We start from the raw sequence: 9,021 nt of genomic DNA, 5'->3' as shown, positions 1-9,021 counted from the left end.
AGCTGCATGAACTTGGAGTTTTAAAAGGGGTCATATAAATGGCAATAACCCATATTTTTTGGCTTTTGATCCTTCTGGCTATTATAAACTTCCATGTCCTTTCTACCCACCCTGAGTGGAGTCCCCAGGGGTGGTCTGTCTGTGCTGGCTAGTTCTATCAACCACCTGTGAATTTCTGATGTTATTTCCCCCCTGCCCTGCTTCTGCCCTCATGTTGATAGGCTGGCTGCCTTCGGAGGGGTGATAGCCTTTGCTCTCAGTCAGTAGCCTCTCCTGGTACCATTTTTGCCTATGCCTCTGATTTCTTTCTTGGAGTTCTTGATGTAAGCTGGGTGGAAGTGGGATAATGCCTTCTTCTCCCTTTGGGGATACACGAGGATCTCAAAGCAAGGTTTTTAGCACATATATATTTTTATTTTTAGATGTACAGCCTTCTCTCTTTTTGGTACTGAGATCTGAGGCCATGAAGGCAGGTATGGTATGGACAAAGCTGGAAAAAAGCTTAAATGCTGTATTAAGACCATCACCTCATCCTCTGTTTGGCTCCTGATGAAAACAGATTTTAGCCTTACTCATTCCATTAGTTAGCCAGAGCGGCGCAGAATCTCAGCACTAAATAGAACCTAGACTCAAGCTTGGGCAACCAAAAATGTCATTTTTTTGTGCTCAACCCAGGGCTGACTTTTCCCCCTTCTCTTTTCTGTTCTCTTTCTTGTATTCTTGACTTCTGATTCTTTGATTAATTGAATTTCTTTTATCCTTGGTTCACGAAGTGAAAGCTGCTTTGAAAGCCAAAACTCCTTAGGTCAGATCCATCTCACTGACAGAAGGGAAGGAATGAAGGAAAACCTCCTGAAGCAGTTATCTATTTCCAATTAGAAGAGGGACATTCTACTTCCTTCTAGTGGTGAGTGACATCAAATCAGCTAAAAAAGGATCTCATTACCTACGGATAAGAAATAAGAACTCTGAAACTCAATGATGTTGTACATATACAACAAAACAAATCTAAACTTGGATTAAAAAGCAGTGTTTAAAATTAACCCAGGGAGGCAGAGCTTGCTGAATTTGCATTTGTGGGTGGCAAGTATCTAGAAGCCCTGTTCTTGTTTTACTGTCTGGAGAGAGGTGAATGTCCCCTTTCTGAATTGGAACTCCTAAGAAAATTGCTGAGGAGCCACCCTCTCCCTTTATATTCCGAGCATCTCTTCAAACTACCTCAAGCTCACGAAAATTGCAGAGGATCAGATGCCATCTGACAGTTTGCAAATTATTTGTTGGAAGGTGTTTCTCAACCAAATAATACTTTTATTTTTACTTTTGTTTTGTTTTCAGGTCAGACAGGTAATGTGCCAATGTCGTAACAAGGTTCAAGGGTGGCACATCTCCCACACGTGCTTGAACACCCAGTCATCATGCTCATGAGCTACAAAAGGATCACTCAACCAAGTAACACTTTTAGAAGGCAGAATAATGCAGTAATCTGGGTGCAGGAGACCTGGAATTTCTCTTTTTTATTGACTATGCCACCATCCTTTCAGCGTTAATTCCCTTCTCTACCTCCCTTGGTCTTTTCTTTTGTAAACAGGCTTCATCTACATGATCCCTCGTTCTCTAAAATGCACAGTCTACAATTGTGGAATAGGCCTTCCTACCCAGTGAGTTTCTTCAGACCCCAGTGGAAAGTTTCTAGTTGTGATGGGAGATGTTTTCTCTTACATTTATAGAGCACCTCCTAGGTATCAGGTATTGTGCAAGGCACACTTTACATGTGTCACTTAGTAGTGATGGCGATGATGATGATGATGACAAAAACATTGCCCAGATTCTGTGCTAGACACTGTTCTAATCAGTTTACATATATTCACTTGTCTAAATCCTCATCACAAACTCTATGGAGTTGGCACTATTATGATCTTCATTTTGCAAATGAAGAAATAAACAGATAAACAAAAGAGAGCCCAAGGTCCTAGAACTGTCCTCCATATTCACAAACAACAGAACAGTTGTCCTGTGTTTATAGATGAGGAAGTTGGGGTTCTAACTAACTGTAGAAAACTGCCTGTGGTCACAGAGCAAGTAAGTAGCACACCTGGAAATCAAACTCACATCAAAATCATTTCAGATCCCAACCTCTTTCCACTTTGCTGCTTTGTCTTCCCAGAGGCATTTTTGCTTTGTTTTAAACCACACAGCATGGCACTTTTAATGAAATAAAAGTTTGCCAAATGAAAAGCAGATTAATGAGATATTTGGGATGTTTTGCAGTAAATAAATCTCTTTCAGAATTCTCATCTTCTCCCACTCAAACTGCTAAAGTCATAACAGTAACAATTACCTCAGCCTAGTTAAGGCAGTGTGGGAGTGAACCTCTTAATTTTATTGCTCAGGGTAGACACTGGAGACCAACAACATTTTCCTTTAGCTTGCTGAGGCACAGGTCAGAAATGGGATATATCAAATGTTGGCTTTCCCCATCAACCACTTCTTGTTCCTCCTGCTTTAGCCATGTCTTGGAACACCATTAATTTAGGAGAGAAGTTGAGCTTAAAATTGGCTCAACATTAAAAATATAATAAATGTCAATGCCAACCTGTTTGTCAAATAGATTGAACCTAGAGCATCACTTCAACACGACTGCCTGGGACTTGAGGAGGGCAATTTTCTTTTCTTTTATAAAGTTGATCTTAGATAATCCCTGAAAATCTTCAAACATCCCCTGTGAAAATGAGAGACCAGAACAGAAATGTGATTATTTCTAGATGATATACAACTGAACTTGAAGCCAGATGCTCACATTTATATTCAAGAAGAAAGTGGGTGTCTACTTATGCTAGGTGTCGGGAATATGAGGGATATAAAGAAAAGCAAGTCTCAGTCCCTTCTCTATGAGAGAGTAATCTATTTAAGGGACATGAGATGTAAGCTGTAATAATCTGTGCTGTGAGGGAAGCATGCCATTTACTGCCTATTTACAAGTATTATGTCAAGCACTTTATACAGGAACATGGCAAGGTAAAGGGTATTATCCCCATTTCCAGGGAGGAGGGAAACTGAGGCTCAGAATGCGTTGTCCTGGGCTGATGGCTTGTTTATTAGTGCAGCTGAAATTCAAACCCAGGTGGTTCTAATGCCAGACTTGTGCTCTTTCTCCTACATTTTACTATTAACCAAACAGAATATCATTTGGCAATTAATGGTTTAACTTATTAGGCATGCCTTCACGGGAGTTAAAGGTTTATGTAGATAGCTCACCAAGTTGCATGACATTTTGAGACAATTATTTTTGACCTGAGGCGATCTGGAAGAATCTTGAGCGAATCAAATCATATAGAAATCAAAGCAAATATGTAATAAACATTTAACAAATATTAGGTATTATTGTTGTTGTCAATGTTGCATTAAGATTAAGCTGGCATAAAACATTAGAATCTGTTCAGTGCATGGAGCAATTACATTAAACACAAGGGTATACTCTATCACCTACCCAACAGTAGGGTAAAGAAATAACCATGAAACCAGGTGGTAAGAGTTTCTACAGCACTGATTGCAAATATTTATCTCTGTGGCCCCAGTAATTTTGAGAGCTGTACATAGTGGGTCCTCAATAAATGTTGAATAAATGAATGTTTTATTTTGCTGATTTTTAAAAGATTTTTCTACTTATGAAAAATAAAAGGAAAGTACACAACAAAACCTTTCACCCATTGCTTGTGCTTTTATGTTTCTGGGGTAAGGCTTATGGATGGTCTTCAGGTGGGGGATAGAAGAGGCCTAGTTATCATTTGGCTAGATTACTTGGGAATAAATAATGGTTTTGAATTTTGACTTGGCTACTTCAAAATACCTGGATCAGGTCAGCAAGAGTTAATGTTGTGATGTGGATACCAAAGAACTAGTGTTAGATGAAGTATTTATGATGGAGAAAGTAAGAACACAACTCTATTTTGTTTTGGTCAGGGCTTAGTTGGAATATTGTATACAGTTGTGGGAAATGTGCATTAAGACAAATATAAAGCAACTAGGACACATTTAGGGGAAACTTGGATGGCAACAGGGAAATAAACTCTGAATGTGTGGAGGATGGGACTGTGCAGCTTATGAAAAGACTGAAAGGGCTGAGATAATAGTCTTGAGATATTAGCAGGGCTGTCTAATGGAAGCGGAATGTAGACTTGTTCTCTGTGGCCCCAAAGGAAGCAACTAGAAACAACAGACTCTGGGAAGTAGATTTGGCCTTACAAGGAAGAGTTTTCTATTATACTTGCCCAGAGATATAGTTTTCTTTAGAAAGTGGAGAATTACCGCCCCTGAACGTGTGTGAATATTTTCCAGGTAACTACTTGGTGGAGCCATTGTAGAGGAAATTCAAGGGTAGCATGGGGAACGGATTTCACAAACATCAGAGTCCTTCCCAGTCCTGAGCATCTCAGCAACTGCTGGATTATCTTTCCAGGCTTTGCCTCCACCTCAAGGAGGTGGGACTGGTCACCAGAATTGGGATATACTTTTGGGGGTGGAATGATGGATGGCAGGAGATGGAAAGAATCCACAGTGACAGAGCAGTTGCTTCGTCCATTCTAATTCTGGTCTGCCATTTTTTTATTTTGACTTTTCTATACACTGCACACACCTGCTTTAGACTGTGGGAACTAGGAGGCCCAGAGACTACAACAATGTAATTTGTGATCTTCAAGTTAGAACTTCAATATCTCATGCAATTGGGTTCTTAGAAATGTTATTTGACAATCATGTTATCAGCTATTAAATATTGTCAGGCTCCAATGGTATGACAGTCTAACTTGACTACTCTAATTTTAGGTTTATAAAACTTGTGGCTGCTTCCTTTCTCTGGAGGAAGACAGAACTTGAGTTGTTTCCAAAATTGCAATGAGATAGAAATTTTGGGACACCTGAAAGACAGAGAACCAATGAAAAGATTCCACACATCCAAGTAGTCTTAAAAATTACCCACATGGTAGATGCACGGCTCCCAGCTCTGTGTCAGGTTGGAATCTTCAACCGTTCAGATGCTCTTAAGCCTCTCTGACCCCTTTCTACCCACTAAAGAACTGAACGTGAATGACAGAAGGTTTTTGCTTATAGGTTACAGCTAAACTCCTTTGGTGACAAACAGCAAGTATTCCAGCAAAAGGAGTAGGAGGTTGACCACTTTATTGTTTTTCTCGGGGCAGATATTGTGAGCTCATGCAGCATGTAATCTTCAGTGACCTCAGTTGTTACATCTAGGAACAAGTTTCTCTCTAACCCTTTATAGAAGTATAAACAGCAGGAAGGCATGATTTATAGACCAAGAGGCATTGTAAGCATGGGAGCTGCTAGCTATTCATAGTCCCCCTCTCATTGTGGATACGCTGCCCATCTCTTGGAAGGGACACTGAAACCTTGGCCAGAGCCTGTTAATCCCACTTACTTTCATGGATTGATGTCAAGGGTATCAGGTCCATAGAGATTTCAAAATTCTACAAAACGGGTTCAGTGGAAGATGTTGCTCAGTTCAGAGTAATCCTTTTGGACCAGGAGTTTTCCTAGGCACCAGCAATCATCTGAGCTCACTTTGTAAGGATTGCTTCTCTTGCTTCTCATTTATATACTGCAACAAAGTGTCTGATGGTAAGGTTTCTTTCACAATTGTGGGTTTTATCTAAATCTCTGGGCTCTTCTATAATTAAATTTTGATTGCTGTGTAGTTATTTGAACTTCTGTGAATCTCTGTTCTACTCAGCAGTAATAAGGTCTGTTAACATTATTAATTTGGCTATGGGTGTATATATATATATATATATAGTGTTTTTTATGTTCTTAATACATTGTTTCATACAGGCACACCATCTCAGGAAGATCTAGTCTGTTGCAAATTTATGCAGAAGTTGAATATTTTTGTTGTTTTCTCACCACCACCCTCATCTACCTGCTAACCAGATACTATTCCTTCTCTTTGCTGTGTCCATATCTTTTATTCCTTTAAGACATGACTTAATTCCTGACTTGTTTTCCTCTAATCATTGCTAAAACATTGGTTGATAATGCTTTAAATTAAGGTATCACTTCTCACAAAAGTACTTATATTTTAATTAGAAACTTTGAAAGTTAAATATTCAAAGTGCTGACTCTCCATGGTTAAATTTTAGGCAGTGGAAAAAATAGTTTTTGGTAAAGATAAAGGGAGTTGGGTTTATTACACAAGACAAGCAGCATTCTCACTTTGCTTCAGATACGTGGGTATGGTGACAGGCCTGACAAATCCCTCCTTTTACAGATAAATGCAGAGATTGCACTTCTGGGCTTGTGTGAAGAAAAGTAAGAGAGAAACCGGTTGGGACATTGTTTGGGCCAGGGAGAAACAAGATCCAGTACTTTGGCAATTTTTTAGGCTTTTGTTTTTATTTTGAGGGGCAGGTGGCGGGGTAGGGGAGCTTAAACCAAGTTCAAGGAGTTGTGGAGAATCCAGAGATGAGAAATTATAGCCTCTACTTTCCAAGGATTTATATCCTGTGTCATGAGGAAATCAGGTATGTTCATTAATAGACCGACCTGAAGGCAGGATATGAAAAGGGCTATCATAGAAGAACAACTAACATGCTATAGAAATGTGTAGTCCAGGCTGGGCGTGGTGGCTCACACCTGTAATCACAGAACTTTGGGAGGCTAAGGCGGGCCTGAGGTCAGGAGTTCAGGACCAACCTGGCCAACATGGTGAAACTTTGTCTCTACTAAAAATACAAAAATTAGCTGGGTGTGGTGGCTGGTGCCTGTAATCCCAGCTACTCGGGAGGCTGAGGCAGGAGAATTGCTTGAACCTGGGAGGTGGGAGTTGCAGTGAGCTGAGATTGTGCCACTGTACTCTAGTCTGGGTGACAGAGCAAGACTCCGTCTCAAAACAAAACAAAACAAAACAAAAACAAACAAAAAACCCCAGAAATGTGTAGTCCATTCCCAATGGGATATCTGAAAAGGCTTCTTATAGAAAGTGGAACTTTAAAACAAATTGTACTTTGAACATTTGTTCTATTGAAAGAAATAACTTGAGCAAGGACCTGCACTCTATTTCAAGAGGGAAACTTGGCTTACTTGAATAGAAGCTAAAGGGGAGTGTTGTGCTGTAGGCTAGAAAATTCCATAAGGATTCCACCCCTGCAGGGCTTTGAATGTTTGGTTGGGTATTTTAGACTTAATTCTCCTCATATTAGGAAGGCATTTAAGATTTGAGCAGGAGAGTAATATTCTTTAAAAAAGTGTCTCCAGCCAGGGTGGATTAAAGGGATGGAATGATATACTCATTTGTCCACCATTTGGGGAAGGTTGGAAGACCACCTCTAATTCATAAGATGTGCATGGATCTATAGAAGCAAAATAAGCAGCATATCTTAATGCATAATCTTTATCCCATATATGTGCTCTTTTCTCATCTTGGAGCAAATATTTGGCAGCCAAGTCTTTAAAGTAATAAGAGCAAAAGATATTTGGAATAATTCTTTCAGAACCATTTGTTATTTTGCACAGACCTGTGAGCAAATAGGATCGAGCCAAGGCATTTATTATATTGTGTGGTTCTGCAGAGGCTGCCATGCTATTATATATACTTTTATCTCGGGTAAAACTCTGTGGCTGCTGCTACCACAATTACTCAAATACCCGAAGTGTCAAAAAATAATAATAATAATAATTGAAATAGCAAAGTCAGAGTCAAGAGTTTTTCCATTGTTTCTTGAAGTCTTAGAAAGATTGTTTCCTTTGTATTCCCTGTATTCAGAATATAAAAGAGTCTCAGAAATCCAATCTTTACTAGGTTAAACATTTCAAAAGGGAGTAAAATTATTTTGCAGTTGCTTTTCAGTTTAAGGCATGTGCTTTAGGAACTTCCAAACCTTCCTCTTGAAGCTATTTATGAATAAGAAAAACAAAACAAAAAACTAAGTAAATACCATTTAATCCCAGCTACATTGTCCTCATGTAAACATCCTAATGCAGCATGATGGAAAAAGTTCCAAATTGTGACCTCTGAGATCTGAGTTCCAGCCCTAGTTTTGTGAAAATATAGCTTGATGGGTTTGTCGAGTTTTGTATTTAATGATAAGGAATCAGGATTTTTTATACAGTCTCTGTGCTATTCAGTAGTACTGTCCACAAGCATTAAAAAAAAAAAAAAATAGAGACAGGGTCTTGCTCTGTTGCCCAGGTTTCTGTACAGTGGTGCAATCATAGCTTAGCTCACTGCAGCCTTGAACTCTGGGGTTCAACTGATTTTCCTGCTGCCTTTCAACTAAAGGATTCAACAGGTGTGCACCACCACATCTGGCTAATTTTTTATTTTATTTTTTGTAGAGACAGGGTCTTGCTATGTTGCCCAGGCTGATCTTGAACTCCTGGTTTCAAGTGACTTCCCACCTCTGCCTCCAAAGTGCTGGGATTCTAGTCATGAGCTTCTGTGCCTGTTCACAAGTATTTTTGACTCAGGACTCTAGAATATGGGGTGGCCCATGATAAGATTGTATTTCCTGGTCAACGATTTTGAGTGAAAGTGATCTGTGTGACTTCTAGGTCAGAACATTTAATGCCCAAGTGACACTTCCCAGAATTCTCTTTCCTTCTGTAATACCTGAAAATTTTCCAGAAAGTGGTGGTTTTATAAGCCTGGGTGCAAGAATGAGGACAATGAGGAGCAAACTCCCAGCTGACCCACAGAGAGTATGCACTAGGATCAGGAAACCTTGGTTGTTTTAAGCCACTGAGATTTTTGTGGGTTATTTGTTAACAATAGAATAAGCAAGCTTATTCTTGATTGACATAGTCTCTAAAGAGTGTAATGGTGATGAATGAGGGAAAGTTTCATACTTACAAAAGGTCTTCTTTTTTCTTAAATTAAAAATTTACAGAGCTTTCTATAGATAGATGTTTAAACTGCTTTTAGGGGAAGCAAGTTTCCTATCACTGGCAATAGTGAAATGTGGACTGGGCAACCTCTTGATGGAGGTTGCTATAGAAATTGAAGAATAAAAG

General features: G+C 39.3%; 1 non-coding gene across 1 annotated transcript; it reads right to left on the bottom strand.

Annotated features, from left to right (window-relative positions):
* Positions 1 to 1,334: 1,334 nt before the first annotated feature.
* LOC112423384 (small nucleolar RNA U13) lies at positions 1,335 to 1,438 on the bottom strand. Its single transcript, XR_003013857.1, has one exon. It is a non-coding gene; the product is annotated as a small nucleolar RNA U13 (small nucleolar RNA).
* Between the last annotated feature and the right edge of the window lie 7,583 nt (positions 1,439 to 9,021).

Source organism: Macaca nemestrina, chromosome 6 (assembly GCF_043159975.1).
Source record: "Macaca nemestrina isolate mMacNem1 chromosome 6, mMacNem.hap1, whole genome shotgun sequence".
NCBI lineage: Eukaryota > Metazoa > Chordata > Mammalia > Primates > Cercopithecidae > Macaca > Macaca nemestrina.
Note: the sequence above shows the minus strand (reverse complement) of the source record. Positions and strands in the feature narration are given on the sequence as shown.